This window comes from Phalangium opilio, unplaced genomic scaffold (genome assembly GCF_054372755.1).
Source record: "Phalangium opilio isolate 3A_F unplaced genomic scaffold, DU_Popi_V2 ptg000024l_1, whole genome shotgun sequence".
NCBI classification, from domain to species: domain Eukaryota; kingdom Metazoa; phylum Arthropoda; class Arachnida; order Opiliones; family Phalangiidae; genus Phalangium; species Phalangium opilio.
The window spans coordinates 11,653,743-11,670,144 of NW_028324155.1; the positions used below are offsets into that span (position 1 = coordinate 11,653,743).

Consider the following 16,402-nt stretch of genomic DNA (forward strand, 5'->3'; position numbering starts at 1 on the left):
AAGATGAAGGTTAATTTGTCTCACTTAATTTAAATTCGAATTATTAACTAGCACTCTCGGCAACGGCCATATCACGCTGAAAACACCGGTTCTAGTCCTATCACCGAAGTTAAGCAGCGTCGAGGGCAGTCAGTACTTGGGAGGGAGACCACTTAGGAACACTGCGTGCCGTTGGTCTTTCACTTTTTTTTCCACTTTTAAATTCCAATAGATATGAAAAAAGCAAACTTATTTTCTTTTTGTTATTGTTTTAAAAAGATGAAGGTTAATTTTTCTCACTTAATTTAAATTCGAATTATTAACTAGCACTCTCGCCAACGGCCATATCGCGCTGAAAACACCGGTTCTAGTCCTATCACCGAAGTTAAGCAGCGTCGAGCGCAGTCAGTACTTGGGAGGGAGACCACTTAGGAACACTGCGTGCCGTTGGTTTTTCACTTTTTTCCACTTTTAAATTCCAATAGATATGAAAAAAAGCAAACATATCTTCTTTTTGTTATTGTTTTATAAAGATGAAGGTTAATTAAATTCAAATTATTAAATAGCACTCTCGGCAATGGCCATATCACGCTGAAAACACCGGTTCTCGTCCGATCACCGAAGTTAAGCAGCGTCGAGCGCAGTCAGTACTTGGGAGGCAGACCACTTGGGAACAGTGCGTGCCGTTGGCTTTTTCACTTTTTTTTCCTCTTTTAAATTCCAATAGATATGAAAAAAGCAAACTTATTTTCTTTTTTGTTACTGTTTTAAAAAGATGAAGGTTAATTTGTCTCACTTAATTTAAATTCGAATTATTAACTAGCACTCTCGGCAACGGCCATATCGCGCTGAAAACACCGGTTCTAGTCCTATCACCGACGTTAAGAAGCGTCGAGCGCAGTCAGTACTTGGGAGGCAGACCACTTGGAACACTGCGTGCCGTTGGCTTTTTCACTTTTATTTCCTCTTTTAAATTCCAATAGAAATGAAAAAAGCAAACTTATTTTCTTTTTGTTATTGTTTTAAAAAGATGAAGGTTAATTTGTCTCACTTAATTTAAATTCGAATTATTAACTAGCACTCTCGGCAACGGCCATATCACGCTGGAAAAAACGGTTCTTGTCCGATCACCGAAGTCAAGCAGCGTCGAGCGCAGTCTGTACTTGGGAACACTGCGTGCCTTTGGCTTTTTCCTATTTGTTTCCTCTTTTAAATTCCACCAGATATGTAAAAAGCAAACATATCTTCTTTTTGATATTGTTTTATAAAGATGAAAGTGAATTAAATTCAAATTATTAACAAGCACTCTCGGCAACGGCCATATCACGCTGAATACACCGGTTCTCGTCCGATCATCGAAGTTAAGCAGCGTCGAGCGCAGTCAGTACTTGGGAGGGAGACCACTTAGGAACACTGCGTGCCTTTGGCTTTTTCCTTTTTGTTTCCTCTTTTAAATTCCTCCAGATATGAAAAAAGCAAACATATCTTCTTTTTGATATTGTTTTATAAAGATGAAAGTTAATTAAATTCAAATTATTAACTAGCACTCTCGGCAACGGCCATATCACGCTTAATACACCGGTTCCCGTCCGATCACCGAAGTTAAGCAGCGTCGAGCGCAGTCAGTACTTGGGAGGGAGACCACTTAGGAACACTGCGTGCCGTTGGCTTTTTCACTTTTTTTTTCCTCTTTTAAATTCCAATAGATATGAAAAAAGCAAGCTTATTTTCTTTTTGTTATTGTTTTAAAAAGATGAAGGTCAATTTGTCTCACTTAATTTAAATTCGAATTATTATCTAGCACTCTCAGCAACGGCCACATCAAGCTGAAAACACCGGTTCTCGTCCGATCACCGAAGTTAAGCAGCGTCGAGCGCGGTCAGTACTTGGGAACACTGCGTGCCGTTGGCTTTTTCACTTTTGTTTCCTCTTTTAAATTCCACCAGATATAAAAAAGCAAACATATCTTCTTTTTGTTATTGTTTTATAAAGATGAAGGTTAATTAAATTCAAATTATTAAATAGCACTCTCGGCAACGGCCATATCACGCTGACAACACCGGTTCTCGTCCGATCACCGAAGTTAAGCAGCGTCGATCGCAGTCAGTACTTGGGAGGGAGACCACTTAGGAACACTGCCTGCCGTTGGTTTTTTCACTTTTTTTTCCTCTTTTAAATTCCAATAGATATGAAAAAAGCAAACTTATTTTCTTTTTGTTGCTGTTTTAAAAAGATGAAGGTTAATTTGTCTCACTTAATTTAAATTCGAATTATTAACTAGCACTCTCAGCAACGGCCACATCACGCTGAAAACACCGGTTCTCGTCCGATCACCGAAGTTAAGCAGCGTCGAGCGCGGTCAGTACTTGGGAACACTGCGTGCCGTTGGCTTTTTCACTTTTGTTTCCTCTTTTAAATTCCACCAGATATAAAAAAGCAAACATATCTTCTTTTTGTTATTGTTTTATAAAGATGAAGGTTAATTAAATTCAAATTATTAAATAGCACTCTCGGCAACGGCCATATCACGCTGACAACACCGGTTCTCGTCCGATCACCGAAGTTAAGCAGGGTCGAGCGCAGTCAGTACTTGGGAGGCAGACCACTTGGGAACAGTGCGTGCCGTTGGCTTTTTCACTTTTTTTTCCTCTTTTAAATTCCAATAGATATGAAAAAAGCAAACTTATTTTCTTTTTTGTTACTGTTTTAAAAAGATGAAGGTTAATTTGTCTCACTTAATTTAAATTCGAATTATTAACTAGCTCTCTCGGCAACGGCCATATCGCGCTGAAAACACCGGTTCTAGTCCTATCACCGACGTTAAGAAGCGTCGAGCGCAGTCAGTACTTGGGAGGCAGACCACTTGGAACACTGCGTGCCGTTGACTTTTTCACTTTTATTTCCTCTTTTAAATTCCAATAGAAATGAAAAAAGCAAACTTATTTTCTTTTTGTTATTGTTTTAAAAAGATGAAGGTTAATTTGTCTCACTTAATTTAAATTCGAATTATTAACTAGCACTCTCGCCAACGGCCATATCGCGCTGAAAACACCGGTTCTAGTCCTATCACCGAAGTTAAGCAGCGTCGAGCGCAGTCAGTACTTGGGAGGGAGACCACTTAGGAACACTGCGTGCCGTTGGTTTTTCACTTTTTTCCACTTTTAAATTCCAATAGATATGAAAAAAAGCAAACATATCTTCTTTTTGTTATTGTTTTATAAAGATGAAGGTTAATTAAATTCAAATTATTAAATAGCACTCTCGGCAATGGCCATATCACGCTGAAAACACCGGTTCTCGTCCGATCACCGAAGTTAAGCAGCGTCGAGCGCAGTCAGTACTTGGGAGGCAGACCACTTGGGAACAGTGCGTGCCGTTGGCTTTTTCACTTTTTTTTCCTCTTTTAAATTCCAATAGATATGAAAAAAGCAAACTTATTTTCTTTTTTGTTACTGTTTTAAAAAGATGAAGGTTAATTTGTCTCACTTAATTTAAATTCGAATTATTAACTAGCACTCTCGGCAACGGCCATATCGCGCTGAAAACACCGGTTCTAGTCCTATCACCGACGTTAAGAAGCGTCGAGCGCAGTCAGTACTTGGGAGGCAGACCACTTGGAACACTGCGTGCCGTTGGCTTTTTCACTTTTATTTCCTCTTTTAAATTCCAATAGAAATGAAAAAAGCAAACTTATTTTCTTTTTGTTATTGTTTTAAAAAGATGAAGGTTAATTTGTCTCACTTAATTTAAATTCGAATTATTAACTAGCACTCTCGGCAACGGCCATATCACGCTGGAAAAAACGGTTCTTGTCCGATCACCGAAGTCAAGCAGCGTCGAGCGCAGTCTGTACTTGGGAACACTGCGTGCCTTTGGCTTTTTCCTATTTGTTTCCTCTTTTAAATTCCACCAGATATGTAAAAAGCAAACATATCTTCTTTTTGATATTGTTTTATAAAGATGAAAGTGAATTAAATTCAAATTATTAACAAGCACTCTCGGCAACGGCCATATCACGCTGAATACACCGGTTCTCGTCCGATCATCGAAGTTAAGCAGCGTCGAGCGCAGTCAGTACTTGGGAGGGAGACCACTTAGGAACACTGCGTGCCTTTGGCTTTTTCCTTTTTGTTTCCTCTTTTAAAATCCTCCAGATATGAAAAAAGCAAACATATCTTCTTTTTGATATTGTTTTATAAAGATGAAAGTTAATTAAATTCAAATTATTAACTAGCACTCTCGGCAACGGCCATATCACGCTGAATACACCGGTTCCCGTCCGATCACCGAAGTTAAGTAGCGTCGAGCGCAGTCAGTACTTGGGAGGGAGACCACTTAGGAACACTGCGTGCCGTTGGCTTTTTCACTTTTTTTTTCCTCTTTTAAATTCCAATAGATATGAAAAAAGCAAGCTTATTTTCTTTTTGTTATTGTTTTAAAAAGATGAAGGTCAATTTGTCTCACTTAATTTAAATTCGAATTATTATCTAGCACTCTCAGCAACGGCCACATCAAGCTGAAAACACCGGTTCTCGTCCGATCACCGAAGTTAAGCAGCGTCGAGCGCGGTCAGTACTTGGGAACACTGCGTGCCGTTGGCTTTTTCACTTTTGTTTCCTCTTTTAAATTCCACCAGATATAAAAAAGCAAACATATCTTCTTTTTGTTATTGTTTTATAAAGATGAAGGTTAATTAAATTCAAATTATTAAATAGCACTCTCGCCAACGGCCATATCACGCTGACAACACCGGTTCTCGTCCGATCACCGAAGTTAAGCAGCGTCGATCGCAGTCAGTACTTGGGAGGGAGACCACTTAGGAACACTGCCTGCCGTTGGTTTTTTCACTTTTTTTTCCTCTTTTAAATTCCAATAGATATGAAAAAAGCAAACTTATTTTCTTTTTGTTGCTGTTTTAAAAAGATGAAGGTTAATTTGTCTCACTTAATTTAAATTCGAATTATTAACTAGCACTCTCGGCAACGGCCATATCACGCTGAAAACACCGGTTCTAGTCCTATCACCGAAGTTAAGCAGCGTCGAGGGCAGTCAGTACTTGGGAGGGAGACCACTTAGGAACACTGCGTGCCGTTGGTCTTTCACTTTTTTTTCCACTTTTAAATTCCAATAGATATGAAAAAAGCAAACTTATTTTCTTTTTGTTATTGTTTTAAAAAGATGAAGGTTAATTTGTCTCACTTAATTTAAATTCGAATTATTAACTAGCACTCTCGCCAACGGCCATATCGCGCTGAAAACACCGGTTCTTGTCCTATCACCGAAGTTAAGCAGCGTCGAGCGCAGTCAGTACTTGGGAGGGAGACCACTTAGGAACACTGCGTGCCGTTGGTTTTTCACTTTTTTCCACTTTTAAATTCCAATAGATATGAAAAAAAGCAAACATATCTTCTTTTTGTTATTGTTTTATAAAGATGAAGGTTAATTAAATTCAAATTATTAAATAGCACTCTCGGCAACGGCCATATCACGCTGAAAACACCGGTTCTCGTCCGATCACCGAAGTTAAGCAGCGTCGAGCGCAGTCAGTACTTGGGAGGCAGACCACTTGGGAACAGTGCGTGCCGTTGGCTTTTTCACTTTTTTTTCCTCTTTTAAATTCCAATAGATATGAAAAAAGCAAACTTATTTTCTTTTTTGTTACTGTTTTAAAAAGATGAAGGTTAATTTGTCTCACTTAATTTAAATTCGAATTATTAACTAGCACTCTCGGCAACGGCCATATCGCGCTGAAAACACCGGTTCTAGTCCTATCACCGACGTTAAGAAGCGTCGAGCGCAGTCAGTACTTGGGAGGCAGACCACTTGGAACACTGCGTGCCGTTGGCTTTTTCACTTTTATTTCCTCTTTTAAATTCCAATAGAAATGAAAAAAGCAAACTTATTTTCTTTTTGTTATTGTTTTAAAAAGATGAAGGTTAATTTGTCTCACTTAATTTAAATTCGAATTATTAACTAGCACTCTCGCCAACGGCCATATCGCGCTGAAAACACCGGTTCTAGTCCTATCACCGAAGTTAAGCAGCGTCGAGCGCAGTCAGTACTTGGGAGGGAGACCACTTAGGAACACTGCGTGCCGTTGGTTTTTCACTTTTTTTCCACTTTTAAATTCCAATAGATATGAAAAAAAGCAAACATATCTTCTATTTGTTATTGTTTTATAAAGATGAAGGTTAATTAAATTCAAATTATTAAATAGCACTCTCGGCAACGGCCATATCACGCTGAAAACACCGGTTCTCGTCCGATCACCGAAGTTAAGCAGCGTCGAGCGCAGTCAGTACTTGGGAGGGAGACCACTTAGGAACACTGCGTGCCGTTGGCTTTTTCACTTTTTTTTTCCTCTTTTAAATTCCAATAGATATGAAAAAAGCAAGCTTATTTTCTTTTTGTTATTGTTTTAAAAAGATGAAGGTCAATTTGTCTCACTTAATTTAAATTCGAATTATTATCTAGCACTCTCAGCAACGGCCACATCAAGCTGAAAACACCGGTTCTCGTCCGATCACCGAAGTTAAGCAGCGTCGAGCGCGGTCAGTACTTGGGAACACTGCGTGCCGTTGGCTTTTTCACTTTTGTTTCCTCTTTTAAATTCCACCAGATATAAAAAAGCAAACATATCTTCTTTTTGTTATTGTTTTATAAAGATGAAGGTTAATTAAATTCAAATTATTAAATAGCACTCTCGGCAACGGCCATATCACGCTGACAACACCGGTTCTCGTCCGATCACCGAAGTTAAGCAGCGTCGTTCGCAGTCAGTACTTGGGAGGGAGACCACTTAGGAACACTGCCTGCCGTTGGTTTTTTCACTTTTTTTTCCTCTTTTAAATTCCAATAGATATGAAAAAAGCAAACTTATTTTCTTTTTGTTGCTGTTTTAAAAAGATGAAGGTTAATTTGTCTCACTTAATTTAAATTCGAATTATTAACTAGCACTCTCGGCAACGGCCATATCACGCTGAAAACACCGGTTCTAGTCCTATCACCGAAGTTAAGCAGCGTCGAGGGCAGTCAGTACTTGGGAGGGAGACCACTTAGGAACACTGCGTGCCGTTGGTCTTTCACTTTTTTTTCCACTTTTAAATTCCAATAGATATGAAAAAAGCAAACTTATTTTCTTTTTGTTATTGTTTTAAAAAGATGGTTAATTTGTCTCACTTAATTTAAATTCGAATTATTAACTAGCACTCTCGCCAACGGCCATATCGCGCTGAAAACACCGGTTCTAGTCCTATCACCGAAGTTAAGCAGCGTCGAGCGCAGTCAGTACTTGGGAGGGAGACCACTTAGGAACACTGCGTGCCGTTGGTTTTTCACTTTTTTCCACTTTTAAATTCCAATAGATATGAAAAAAAGCAAACATATCTTCTTTTTGTTATTGTTTTATAAAGATGAAGGTTAATTAAATTCAAATTATTAAATAGCACTCTCGGCAACGGCCATATCACGCTGAAAACACCGGTTCTCGTCCGATCACCGAAGTTAAGCAGCGTCGAGCGCAGTCAGTACTTGGGAGGCAGACCACTTGGGAACAGTGCGTGCCGTTGGCTTTTTCACTTTTTTTTCCTCTTTTAAATTCCAATAGATATGAAAAAAGCAAACTTATTTTCTTTTTTGTTACTGTTTTAAAAAGATGAAGGTTAATTTGTCTCACTTAATTTAAATTCGAATTATTAACTAGCACTCTCGGCAACGGCCATATCGCGCTGAAAACACCGGTTCTAGTCCTATCACCGACGTTAAGAAGCGTCGAGCGCAGTCAGTACTTGGGAGGCAGACCACTTGGAACACTGCGTGCCGTTGGCTTTTTCACTTTTATTTCCTCTTTTAAATTCCAATAGAAATGAAAAAAGCAAACTTATTTTCTTTTTGTTATTGTTTTAAAAAGATGAAGGTTAATTTGTCTCACTTAATTTAAATTCGAATTATTAACTAGCACTCTCGCCAACGGCCATATCGCGCTGAAAACACCGGTTCTAGTCCTATCACCGAAGTTAAGCAGCGTCGAGCGCAGTCAGTACTTGGGAGGGAGACCACTTAGGAACACTGCGTGCCGTTGGTTTTTCACTTTTTTTCCACTTTTAAATTCCAATAGATATGAAAAAAAGCAAACATATCTTCTATTTGTTATTGTTTTATAAAGATGAAGGTTAATTAAATTCAAATTATTAAATAGCACTCTCGGCAACGGCCATATCACGCTGAAAACACCGGTTCTCGTCCGATCACCGAAGTTAAGCAGCGTCGAGCGCAGTCAGTACTTGGGAGGCAGACCACTTGGGAACAGTGCGTGCCGTTGGCTTTTTCACTTTTTTTTCCTCTTTTAAATTCCAATAGATATGAAAAAAGCAAACTTATTTTCTTTTTTGTTACTGTTTTAAATAGATGGTTAATTTGTCTCACTTAATTTAAATTCGAATTATTAACTAGCACTCTCGCCAACGGCCATATCGCGCTGAAAACACCGGTTCTAGTCCTATCACCGAAGTTAAGCAGCGTCGAGCGCAGTCAGTACTTGGGAGGGAGACCACTTAGGAACACTGCGTGCCGTTGGTTTTTCACTTTTTTTCCACTTTTAAATTCCAATAGATATGAAAAAAAGCAAACATATCTTCTTTTTGTTATTGTTTTATAAAGATGAAGGTTAATTAAATTCAAATTATTAAATAGCACTCTCGGCAACGGCCATATCACGCTGAAAACACCGGTTCTTGTCCGATCACCGAAGTTAAGCAGCGTCGAGCGCAGTCAGTACTTGGGAGGCAGACCACTTGGGAACAGTGCGTGCCGTTGGCTTTTTCACTTTTTTTTCCTCTTTTAAATTCCAATAGATATGAAAAAAGCAAACTTATTTTCTTTTTTGTTACTGTTTTAAAAAGATGAAGGTTAATTTGTCTCACTTAATTTAAATTCGAATTATTAACTAGCACTCTCGGCAACGGCCATATCGCGCTGAAAACACCGGTTCTAGTCCTATCACCGACGTTAAGAAGCGTCGAGCGCAGTCAGTACTTGGGAGGCAGACCACTAGGGAACACTGCGTGCCGTTGGCTTTTTCAATTTTATTTCCTCTTTTAAATTCCAATAGAAATGAAAAAAGCAAACTTATTTTCTTTTTGTTATTGTTTTAAAAAGATGAAGGTTAATTTGTCTCACTTAATTTAAATTCGAATTATTAACTAGCACTCTCGCCAACGGCCATATCGCGCTGAAAACACCGGTTGTAGTCCTATCACCGAAGTTAAGCAGCGTCGAGCGCAGTCAGTATTTGGGAGGGAGACCACTTAGGAACACTGCGTGCCGTTGGTTTTTCACTTTTTTTCCACTTTTAAATTCCAATAGATATGAACAAGTTGGGAAAACCAAAATATTACCTCTCCGTGTCAAGAAGATTATATAAATTTAAGTATCCAATGAAAACGTTATTATGTTTCTGAGTTGGGGTTTCCCATTTTTGTTGTTGTTTTGAAAAATATATCGCAATGCACGGGCCTTGATAGATATAGGAGGCAATGAATGAAATATATCACAATGCACGGGCCTTGATAGATATAGGAGGCAATGAATGAAATATATCACAATGCACGGGCCTTGATAGATATAGGAGGCAATGAATGAAATATATCACAATGCACGGGCCTTGATAGATATAGGAGGCAATGAAGGAAATATATCGCATGCACGGGCCTTGGTAGATATAGGAGGCAATGATAATCTCTCTCTTTGCACGAGAGGTTTATCTTTAATATTTAAATAAATATAATTATTTTTAATTATTTTAATCTTCAATAATTAACATAAATAATAGTTAAATCGTTTAAAATAAAGTTATACCTATTATCTTCTCAAACTTTGCTAATATTGACGTTTAAAGTGAAGGGTACCCCTCTTGCCCGCTTTTTTCAAATTTGGGGTATATATACGATTCGTTTCCATTATAATAGTAAGGAAAAAGCGCAATTGCGAAAACCTTTGGTGGCGATCCCACCTTAGGGAGGCTAGACGTTTCTCGTAACCCTAGCTGATCGCCGCGTATATCCTAAAACCAAACGATGATAATGGAGTAGAAGCCAATGATACAGATTGGTGTCTATGTGGAATAGACGGAAGACCAGTGGATGGTGGTGTTAGAAGCCAGTGTAAGTGCAGACTGGTGTCAATGTGGGATTGACAAAGAACAGAAAATGGTGGTGATTAGAAGCCAGTAAGAACAGACTGGTGTCCGTGTGGGATGGACAAAGACCAGAAGATGGTGGTGTGAGAACTCAAGTAGAGGAGCCATTTCCGTGACTGTGAAAGCAGTTCGGAAATGGCGAACACGTTTGCTCCGATACGCAAACTGCGAACGCGGTCACGTGGGTGTAACAACAGACAGACAGACACACAGACAGACACAGACACAGCCGTTACAGAACCTCTCCTGGACTACGTCACACGGAGAGGTAAAAAAGCAAACATATCTTCTTTTTGTTATTGTTTTATAAAGATGAAGGTTAATTAAGTTCAAATTATTAAATAGCACTCTAAGCAACGGCCATATCACGCTGAAAACACCGGTTCTCGTCCGATCATCGAAGTTAAGCAGCGTCGAGCGCAGTCAGTACTTGGGAGGGAGACCACTTAGGAACACTGCGTGCCGTTGGCTTTTTCACTTTTTTTTCCACTTTTATATTCCAATAAATTTCAAAAAAGCAAACATATTTTCTTTTTGTTATTGTTTTAAAAAGATGAAGTTTAATTTGTCTCACTTAATTTAAATTCGAATTATTAACTAGCACTCTCGGCAACGGCCATATCAGTATCACGCTGAAAAAAGCGGTTCTTGTCCGATCACCGAAGTTAAGCAGCGTCGAGCGCAGTCAGTACTTGGAAACTCTGCGTGCCGTTGGCTTTTTCACTTTTGTTTCCTCTTTTAAATTCCACCAGATATAAAAAAGCAACCATATCTTCTTTTTGTTATTGTTTTATAAAGATTAAGGTTAATTAAATTCAAATTATTAAATAGCACTCTCGGCAGCGGCCATATCACGCTGAGTACACCGGTTCTCGTCCGATCATCGAAGTTAAGCAGCGTCGAGCGCAGTCAGTACTTGGGAGGGAGACCACTTAGGAACACTGCGTGCCGTTGGCTTTTAATTTTTTTTCCTCTTTTAAAATCCAATAGATATGAAAAAAGCAAACATATTTTCTTTTTGTTACTGTTTTAAAAAGATGAAGGTTAATTTGTCTCACTTAATTTAAATTCGAATTATTAACTAGCACTCTCGGCAACGGCCATATCACGCTGAAAACACCGGTTCTAGTCCTATCACCGAAGTTTAGCAGCGTCGAGCGCAGTCAGTATACTTGGGAGGGAGACCACTTAGGAACACTGCGTGCCGTTGGCTTTTTCACTTTTTTTTCCACTTTTATATTCCAATAAATTTAAAAAAAAGCAAACATATTTTCTTTTTGTTATTGTTTTAAAAAGATGAAGGTTAATTTGTCTCACTTAATTTAAATTCGAATTATTAACTAGCACTCTCGGCAACGGCCATATCACGCTGGAAAAAACGGTTCTTGTCCGATCACCGAAGTCAAGCAGCGTCGAGCGCAGTCTGTACTTGGGAACACTGCGTGCCTTTGGCTTTTTCCTATTTGTTTCCTCTTTTAAATTCCACCAGATATGTAAAAAGCAAACATATCTTCTTTTTGATATTGTTTTATAAAGATGAAAGTGAATTAAATTCAAATTATTAACAAGCACTCTCGGCAACGGCCATATCACGCTGAATACACCGGTTCTCGTCCGATCATCGAAGTTAAGCAGCGTCGAGCGCAGTCAGTACTTGGGAGGGAGACCACTTAGGAACACTGCGTGCCTTTGGCTTTTTCCTTTTTGTTTCCTCTTTTAAAATCCTCCAGATATGAAAAAAGCAAACATATCTTCTTTTTGATATTGTTTTATAAAGATGAAAGTTAATTAAATTCAAATTATTAACTAGCACTCTCGGCAACGGCCATATCACGCTGAATACACCGGTTCCCGTCCGATCACCGAAGTTAAGTAGCGTCGAGCGCAGTCAGTACTTGGGAGGGAGACCACTTAGGAACACTGCGTGCCGTTGGCTTTTTCACTTTTTTTTTCCTCTTTTAAATTCCAATAGATATGAAAAAAGCAAGCTTATTTTCTTTTTGTTATTGTTTTAAAAAGATGAAGGTCAATTTGTCTCACTTAATTTAAATTCGAATTATTATCTAGCACTCTCAGCAACGGCCACATCAAGCTGAAAACACCGGTTCTCGTCCGATCACCGAAGTTAAGCAGCGTCGAGCGCGGTCAGTACTTGGGAACACTGCGTGCCGTTGGCTTTTTCACTTTTGTTTCCTCTTTTAAATTCCACCAGATATAAAAAAGCAAACATATCTTCTTTTTGTTATTGTTTTATAAAGATGAAGGTTAATTAAATTCAAATTATTAAATAGCACTCTCGCCAACGGCCATATCACGCTGACAACACCGGTTCTCGTCCGATCACCGAAGTTAAGCAGCGTCGATCGCAGTCAGTACTTGGGAGGGAGACCACTTAGGAACACTGCCTGCCGTTGGTTTTTTCACTTTTTTTTCCTCTTTTAAATTCCAATAGATATGAAAAAAGCAAACTTATTTTCTTTTTGTTGCTGTTTTAAAAAGATGAAGGTTAATTTGTCTCACTTAATTTAAATTCGAATTATTAACTAGCACTCTCGGCAACGGCCATATCACGCTGAAAACACCGGTTCTAGTCCTATCACCGAAGTTAAGCAGCGTCGAGGGCAGTCAGTACTTGGGAGGGAGACCACTTAGGAACACTGCGTGCCGTTGGTCTTTCACTTTTTTTTCCACTTTTAAATTCCAATAGATATGAAAAAAGCAAACTTATTTTCTTTTTGTTATTGTTTTAAAAAGATGAAGGTTAATTTGTCTCACTTAATTTAAATTCGAATTATTAACTAGCACTCTCGCCAACGGCCATATCGCGCTGAAAACACCGGTTCTTGTCCTATCACCGAAGTTAAGCAGCGTCGAGCGCAGTCAGTACTTGGGAGGGAGACCACTTAGGAACACTGCGTGCCGTTGGTTTTTCACTTTTTTCCACTTTTAAATTCCAATAGATATGAAAAAAAGCAAACATATCTTCTTTTTGTTATTGTTTTATAAAGATGAAGGTTAATTAAATTCAAATTATTAAATAGCACTCTCGGCAACGGCCATATCACGCTGAAAACACCGGTTCTCGTCCGATCACCGAAGTTAAGCAGCGTCGAGCGCAGTCAGTACTTGGGAGGCAGACCACTTGGGAACAGTGCGTGCCGTTGGCTTTTTCACTTTTTTTTCCTCTTTTAAATTCCAATAGATATGAAAAAAGCAAACTTATTTTCTTTTTTGTTACTGTTTTAAAAAGATGAAGGTTAATTTGTCTCACTTAATTTAAATTCGAATTATTAACTAGCACTCTCGGCAACGGCCATATCGCGCTGAAAACACCGGTTCTAGTCCTATCACCGACGTTAAGAAGCGTCGAGCGCAGTCAGTACTTGGGAGGCAGACCACTTGGAACACTGCGTGCCGTTGGCTTTTTCACTTTTATTTCCTCTTTTAAATTCCAATAGAAATGAAAAAAGCAAACTTATTTTCTTTTTGTTATTGTTTTAAAAAGATGAAGGTTAATTTGTCTCACTTAATTTAAATTCGAATTATTAACTAGCACTCTCGCCAACGGCCATATCGCGCTGAAAACACCGGTTCTAGTCCTATCACCGAAGTTAAGCAGCGTCGAGCGCAGTCAGTACTTGGGAGGGAGACCACTTAGGAACACTGCGTGCCGTTGGTTTTTCACTTTTTTTCCACTTTTAAATTCCAATAGATATGAAAAAAAGCAAACATATCTTCTATTTGTTATTGTTTTATAAAGATGAAGGTTAATTAAATTCAAATTATTAAATAGCACTCTCGGCAACGGCCATATCACGCTGAAAACACCGGTTCTCGTCCGATCACCGAAGTTAAGCAGCGTCGAGCGCAGTCAGTACTTGGGAGGGAGACCACTTAGGAACACTGCGTGCCGTTGGCTTTTTCACTTTTTTTTTCCTCTTTTAAATTCCAATAGATATGAAAAAAGCAAGCTTATTTTCTTTTTGTTATTGTTTTAAAAAGATGAAGGTCAATTTGTCTCACTTAATTTAAATTCGAATTATTATCTAGCACTCTCAGCAACGGCCACATCAAGCTGAAAACACCGGTTCTCGTCCGATCACCGAAGTTAAGCAGCGTCGAGCGCGGTCAGTACTTGGGAACACTGCGTGCCGTTGGCTTTTTCACTTTTGTTTCCTCTTTTAAATTCCACCAGATATAAAAAAGCAAACATATCTTCTTTTTGTTATTGTTTTATAAAGATGAAGGTTAATTAAATTCAAATTATTAAATAGCACTCTCGGCAACGGCCATATCACGCTGACAACACCGGTTCTCGTCCGATCACCGAAGTTAAGCAGCGTCGTTCGCAGTCAGTACTTGGGAGGGAGACCACTTAGGAACACTGCCTGCCGTTGGTTTTTTCACTTTTTTTTCCTCTTTTAAATTCCAATAGATATGAAAAAAGCAAACTTATTTTCTTTTTGTTGCTGTTTTAAAAAGATGAAGGTTAATTTGTCTCACTTAATTTAAATTCGAATTATTAACTAGCACTCTCGGCAACGGCCATATCACGCTGAAAACACCGGTTCTAGTCCTATCACCGAAGTTAAGCAGCGTCGAGGGCAGTCAGTACTTGGGAGGGAGACCACTTAGGAACACTGCGTGCCGTTGGTCTTTCACTTTTTTTTCCACTTTTAAATTCCAATAGATATGAAAAAAGCAAACTTATTTTCTTTTTGTTATTGTTTTAAAAAGATGGTTAATTTGTCTCACTTAATTTAAATTCGAATTATTAACTAGCACTCTCGCCAACGGCCATATCGCGCTGAAAACACCGGTTCTAGTCCTATCACCGAAGTTAAGCAGCGTCGAGCGCAGTCAGTACTTGGGAGGGAGACCACTTAGGAACACTGCGTGCCGTTGGTTTTTCACTTTTTTCCACTTTTAAATTCCAATAGATATGAAAAAAAGCAAACATATCTTCTTTTTGTTATTGTTTTATAAAGATGAAGGTTAATTAAATTCAAATTATTAAATAGCACTCTCGGCAACGGCCATATCACGCTGAAAACACCGGTTCTCGTCCGATCACCGAAGTTAAGCAGCGTCGAGCGCAGTCAGTACTTGGGAGGCAGACCACTTGGGAACAGTGCGTGCCGTTGGCTTTTTCACTTTTTTTTCCTCTTTTAAATTCCAATAGATATGAAAAAAGCAAACTTATTTTCTTTTTTGTTACTGTTTTAAAAAGATGAAGGTTAATTTGTCTCACTTAATTTAAATTCGAATTATTAACTAGCACTCTCGGCAACGGCCATATCGCGCTGAAAACACCGGTTCTAGTCCTATCACCGACGTTAAGAAGCGTCGAGCGCAGTCAGTACTTGGGAGGCAGACCACTTGGAACACTGCGTGCCGTTGGCTTTTTCACTTTTATTTCCTCTTTTAAATTCCAATAGAAATGAAAAAAGCAAACTTATTTTCTTTTTGTTATTGTTTTAAAAAGATGAAGGTTAATTTGTCTCACTTAATTTAAATTCGAATTATTAACTAGCACTCTCGCCAACGGCCATATCGCGCTGAAAACACCGGTTCTAGTCCTATCACCGAAGTTAAGCAGCGTCGAGCGCAGTCAGTACTTGGGAGGGAGACCACTTAGGAACACTGCGTGCCGTTGGTTTTTCACTTTTTTTCCACTTTTAAATTCCAATAGATATGAAAAAAAGCAAACATATCTTCTATTTGTTATTGTTTTATAAAGATGAAGGTTAATTAAATTCAAATTATTAAATAGCACTCTCGGCAACGGCCATATCACGCTGAAAACACCGGTTCTCGTCCGATCACCGAAGTTAAGCAGCGTCGAGCGCAGTCAGTACTTGGGAGGCAGACCACTTGGGAACAGTGCGTGCCGTTGGCTTTTTCACTTTTTTTTCCTCTTTTAAATTCCAATAGATATGAAAAAAGCAAACTTATTTTCTTTTTTGTTACTGTTTTAAATAGATGGTTAATTTGTCTCACTTAATTTAAATTCGAATTATTAACTAGCACTCTCGCCAACGGCCATATCGCGCTGAAAACACCGGTTCTAGTCCTATCACCGAAGTTAAGCAGCGTCGAGCGCAGTCAGTACTTGGGAGGGAGACCACTTAGGAACACTGCGTGCCGTTGGTTTTTCACTTTTTTTCCACTTTTAAATTCCAATAGATATGAAAAAAAGCAAACATATCTTCTTTTTGTTATTGTTTT

The 16,402-nt window shown here is 38.8% G+C and overlaps 13 non-coding genes and 40 pseudogenes across 13 annotated transcripts; all 53 read left to right on the forward strand.

Moving 5' to 3' along the window:
• The first annotated feature begins 58 nt into the window (after positions 1 to 58).
• On the forward strand, positions 59 to 177 carry LOC149693839 (5S ribosomal RNA; annotated as a pseudogene).
• A 136-nt stretch (positions 178 to 313) lies between these two features.
• Positions 314 to 432, forward strand: LOC149693840 (5S ribosomal RNA; annotated as a pseudogene).
• Positions 433 to 552: 120 nt separating this feature from the next.
• LOC149693841 (5S ribosomal RNA) lies at positions 553 to 671 on the forward strand. Its single transcript, XR_016383380.1, has one exon. It is a non-coding gene; the product is annotated as a 5S ribosomal RNA (ribosomal RNA).
• Positions 672 to 809: 138 nt separating this feature from the next.
• On the forward strand, positions 810 to 927 carry LOC149693842 (5S ribosomal RNA; annotated as a pseudogene).
• A 362-nt stretch (positions 928 to 1,289) lies between these two features.
• LOC149693843 (5S ribosomal RNA) lies at positions 1,290 to 1,408 on the forward strand (annotated as a pseudogene).
• A 122-nt stretch (positions 1,409 to 1,530) lies between these two features.
• On the forward strand, positions 1,531 to 1,649 carry LOC149693844 (5S ribosomal RNA). The gene has a single exon (XR_016383139.1). It is a non-coding gene; the product is annotated as a 5S ribosomal RNA (ribosomal RNA).
• A 362-nt stretch (positions 1,650 to 2,011) lies between these two features.
• On the forward strand, positions 2,012 to 2,130 carry LOC149693845 (5S ribosomal RNA; annotated as a pseudogene).
• A 137-nt stretch (positions 2,131 to 2,267) lies between these two features.
• Positions 2,268 to 2,370, forward strand: LOC149693846 (5S ribosomal RNA; annotated as a pseudogene).
• A 121-nt stretch (positions 2,371 to 2,491) lies between these two features.
• On the forward strand, positions 2,492 to 2,610 carry LOC149693847 (5S ribosomal RNA; annotated as a pseudogene).
• Positions 2,611 to 2,748: 138 nt separating this feature from the next.
• On the forward strand, positions 2,749 to 2,866 carry LOC149693848 (5S ribosomal RNA; annotated as a pseudogene).
• A 137-nt stretch (positions 2,867 to 3,003) lies between these two features.
• On the forward strand, positions 3,004 to 3,122 carry LOC149693849 (5S ribosomal RNA; annotated as a pseudogene).
• Positions 3,123 to 3,242: 120 nt separating this feature from the next.
• On the forward strand, positions 3,243 to 3,361 carry LOC149693850 (5S ribosomal RNA). Its single transcript, XR_016383381.1, has one exon. It is a non-coding gene; the product is annotated as a 5S ribosomal RNA (ribosomal RNA).
• Positions 3,362 to 3,499: 138 nt separating this feature from the next.
• On the forward strand, positions 3,500 to 3,617 carry LOC149693851 (5S ribosomal RNA; annotated as a pseudogene).
• Positions 3,618 to 3,979: 362 nt separating this feature from the next.
• LOC149693852 (5S ribosomal RNA) lies at positions 3,980 to 4,098 on the forward strand (annotated as a pseudogene).
• A 122-nt stretch (positions 4,099 to 4,220) lies between these two features.
• On the forward strand, positions 4,221 to 4,339 carry LOC149693853 (5S ribosomal RNA). The gene has a single exon (XR_016383146.1). It is a non-coding gene; the product is annotated as a 5S ribosomal RNA (ribosomal RNA).
• Positions 4,340 to 4,701: 362 nt separating this feature from the next.
• LOC149693854 (5S ribosomal RNA) lies at positions 4,702 to 4,820 on the forward strand (annotated as a pseudogene).
• Positions 4,821 to 4,957: 137 nt separating this feature from the next.
• LOC149693855 (5S ribosomal RNA) lies at positions 4,958 to 5,076 on the forward strand (annotated as a pseudogene).
• A 136-nt stretch (positions 5,077 to 5,212) lies between these two features.
• Positions 5,213 to 5,331, forward strand: LOC149693856 (5S ribosomal RNA; annotated as a pseudogene).
• Positions 5,332 to 5,451: 120 nt separating this feature from the next.
• LOC149693857 (5S ribosomal RNA) lies at positions 5,452 to 5,570 on the forward strand. The gene has a single exon (XR_016383273.1). It is a non-coding gene; the product is annotated as a 5S ribosomal RNA (ribosomal RNA).
• Positions 5,571 to 5,708: 138 nt separating this feature from the next.
• LOC149693858 (5S ribosomal RNA) lies at positions 5,709 to 5,826 on the forward strand (annotated as a pseudogene).
• Positions 5,827 to 5,963: 137 nt separating this feature from the next.
• Positions 5,964 to 6,082, forward strand: LOC149693859 (5S ribosomal RNA; annotated as a pseudogene).
• Positions 6,083 to 6,203: 121 nt separating this feature from the next.
• On the forward strand, positions 6,204 to 6,322 carry LOC149693860 (5S ribosomal RNA). Its single transcript, XR_016383006.1, has one exon. It is a non-coding gene; the product is annotated as a 5S ribosomal RNA (ribosomal RNA).
• Positions 6,323 to 6,684: 362 nt separating this feature from the next.
• LOC149693861 (5S ribosomal RNA) lies at positions 6,685 to 6,803 on the forward strand (annotated as a pseudogene).
• Positions 6,804 to 6,940: 137 nt separating this feature from the next.
• Positions 6,941 to 7,059, forward strand: LOC149693862 (5S ribosomal RNA; annotated as a pseudogene).
• A 133-nt stretch (positions 7,060 to 7,192) lies between these two features.
• On the forward strand, positions 7,193 to 7,311 carry LOC149693863 (5S ribosomal RNA; annotated as a pseudogene).
• Positions 7,312 to 7,431: 120 nt separating this feature from the next.
• LOC149693864 (5S ribosomal RNA) lies at positions 7,432 to 7,550 on the forward strand. The gene has a single exon (XR_016383274.1). It is a non-coding gene; the product is annotated as a 5S ribosomal RNA (ribosomal RNA).
• A 138-nt stretch (positions 7,551 to 7,688) lies between these two features.
• LOC149693865 (5S ribosomal RNA) lies at positions 7,689 to 7,806 on the forward strand (annotated as a pseudogene).
• Positions 7,807 to 7,943: 137 nt separating this feature from the next.
• Positions 7,944 to 8,062, forward strand: LOC149693866 (5S ribosomal RNA; annotated as a pseudogene).
• Positions 8,063 to 8,183: 121 nt separating this feature from the next.
• On the forward strand, positions 8,184 to 8,302 carry LOC149693867 (5S ribosomal RNA). The gene has a single exon (XR_016383275.1). It is a non-coding gene; the product is annotated as a 5S ribosomal RNA (ribosomal RNA).
• Positions 8,303 to 8,437: 135 nt separating this feature from the next.
• Positions 8,438 to 8,556, forward strand: LOC149693868 (5S ribosomal RNA; annotated as a pseudogene).
• Positions 8,557 to 8,677: 121 nt separating this feature from the next.
• LOC149693869 (5S ribosomal RNA) lies at positions 8,678 to 8,796 on the forward strand (annotated as a pseudogene).
• Positions 8,797 to 8,934: 138 nt separating this feature from the next.
• LOC149693870 (5S ribosomal RNA) lies at positions 8,935 to 9,053 on the forward strand (annotated as a pseudogene).
• Positions 9,054 to 9,190: 137 nt separating this feature from the next.
• On the forward strand, positions 9,191 to 9,309 carry LOC149693871 (5S ribosomal RNA; annotated as a pseudogene).
• Positions 9,310 to 10,526: 1,217 nt separating this feature from the next.
• LOC149693872 (5S ribosomal RNA) lies at positions 10,527 to 10,645 on the forward strand (annotated as a pseudogene).
• A 367-nt stretch (positions 10,646 to 11,012) lies between these two features.
• Positions 11,013 to 11,131, forward strand: LOC149693873 (5S ribosomal RNA; annotated as a pseudogene).
• A 135-nt stretch (positions 11,132 to 11,266) lies between these two features.
• On the forward strand, positions 11,267 to 11,387 carry LOC149693874 (5S ribosomal RNA; annotated as a pseudogene).
• Positions 11,388 to 11,750: 363 nt separating this feature from the next.
• LOC149693875 (5S ribosomal RNA) lies at positions 11,751 to 11,869 on the forward strand (annotated as a pseudogene).
• Positions 11,870 to 11,991: 122 nt separating this feature from the next.
• On the forward strand, positions 11,992 to 12,110 carry LOC149693876 (5S ribosomal RNA). Its single transcript, XR_016383147.1, has one exon. It is a non-coding gene; the product is annotated as a 5S ribosomal RNA (ribosomal RNA).
• Positions 12,111 to 12,472: 362 nt separating this feature from the next.
• On the forward strand, positions 12,473 to 12,591 carry LOC149693877 (5S ribosomal RNA; annotated as a pseudogene).
• Positions 12,592 to 12,728: 137 nt separating this feature from the next.
• LOC149693878 (5S ribosomal RNA) lies at positions 12,729 to 12,847 on the forward strand (annotated as a pseudogene).
• A 136-nt stretch (positions 12,848 to 12,983) lies between these two features.
• LOC149693879 (5S ribosomal RNA) lies at positions 12,984 to 13,102 on the forward strand (annotated as a pseudogene).
• Positions 13,103 to 13,222: 120 nt separating this feature from the next.
• Positions 13,223 to 13,341, forward strand: LOC149693880 (5S ribosomal RNA). Its single transcript, XR_016383276.1, has one exon. It is a non-coding gene; the product is annotated as a 5S ribosomal RNA (ribosomal RNA).
• Positions 13,342 to 13,479: 138 nt separating this feature from the next.
• Positions 13,480 to 13,597, forward strand: LOC149693881 (5S ribosomal RNA; annotated as a pseudogene).
• A 137-nt stretch (positions 13,598 to 13,734) lies between these two features.
• Positions 13,735 to 13,853, forward strand: LOC149693882 (5S ribosomal RNA; annotated as a pseudogene).
• Positions 13,854 to 13,974: 121 nt separating this feature from the next.
• LOC149693883 (5S ribosomal RNA) lies at positions 13,975 to 14,093 on the forward strand. The gene has a single exon (XR_016383008.1). It is a non-coding gene; the product is annotated as a 5S ribosomal RNA (ribosomal RNA).
• Positions 14,094 to 14,455: 362 nt separating this feature from the next.
• Positions 14,456 to 14,574, forward strand: LOC149693884 (5S ribosomal RNA; annotated as a pseudogene).
• A 137-nt stretch (positions 14,575 to 14,711) lies between these two features.
• On the forward strand, positions 14,712 to 14,830 carry LOC149693885 (5S ribosomal RNA; annotated as a pseudogene).
• A 133-nt stretch (positions 14,831 to 14,963) lies between these two features.
• Positions 14,964 to 15,082, forward strand: LOC149693886 (5S ribosomal RNA; annotated as a pseudogene).
• A 120-nt stretch (positions 15,083 to 15,202) lies between these two features.
• Positions 15,203 to 15,321, forward strand: LOC149693887 (5S ribosomal RNA). Its single transcript, XR_016383277.1, has one exon. It is a non-coding gene; the product is annotated as a 5S ribosomal RNA (ribosomal RNA).
• A 138-nt stretch (positions 15,322 to 15,459) lies between these two features.
• On the forward strand, positions 15,460 to 15,577 carry LOC149693888 (5S ribosomal RNA; annotated as a pseudogene).
• A 137-nt stretch (positions 15,578 to 15,714) lies between these two features.
• On the forward strand, positions 15,715 to 15,833 carry LOC149693889 (5S ribosomal RNA; annotated as a pseudogene).
• A 121-nt stretch (positions 15,834 to 15,954) lies between these two features.
• Positions 15,955 to 16,073, forward strand: LOC149693890 (5S ribosomal RNA). Its single transcript, XR_016383279.1, has one exon. It is a non-coding gene; the product is annotated as a 5S ribosomal RNA (ribosomal RNA).
• A 135-nt stretch (positions 16,074 to 16,208) lies between these two features.
• LOC149693891 (5S ribosomal RNA) lies at positions 16,209 to 16,327 on the forward strand (annotated as a pseudogene).
• Positions 16,328 to 16,402: the final 75 nt, after the last annotated feature.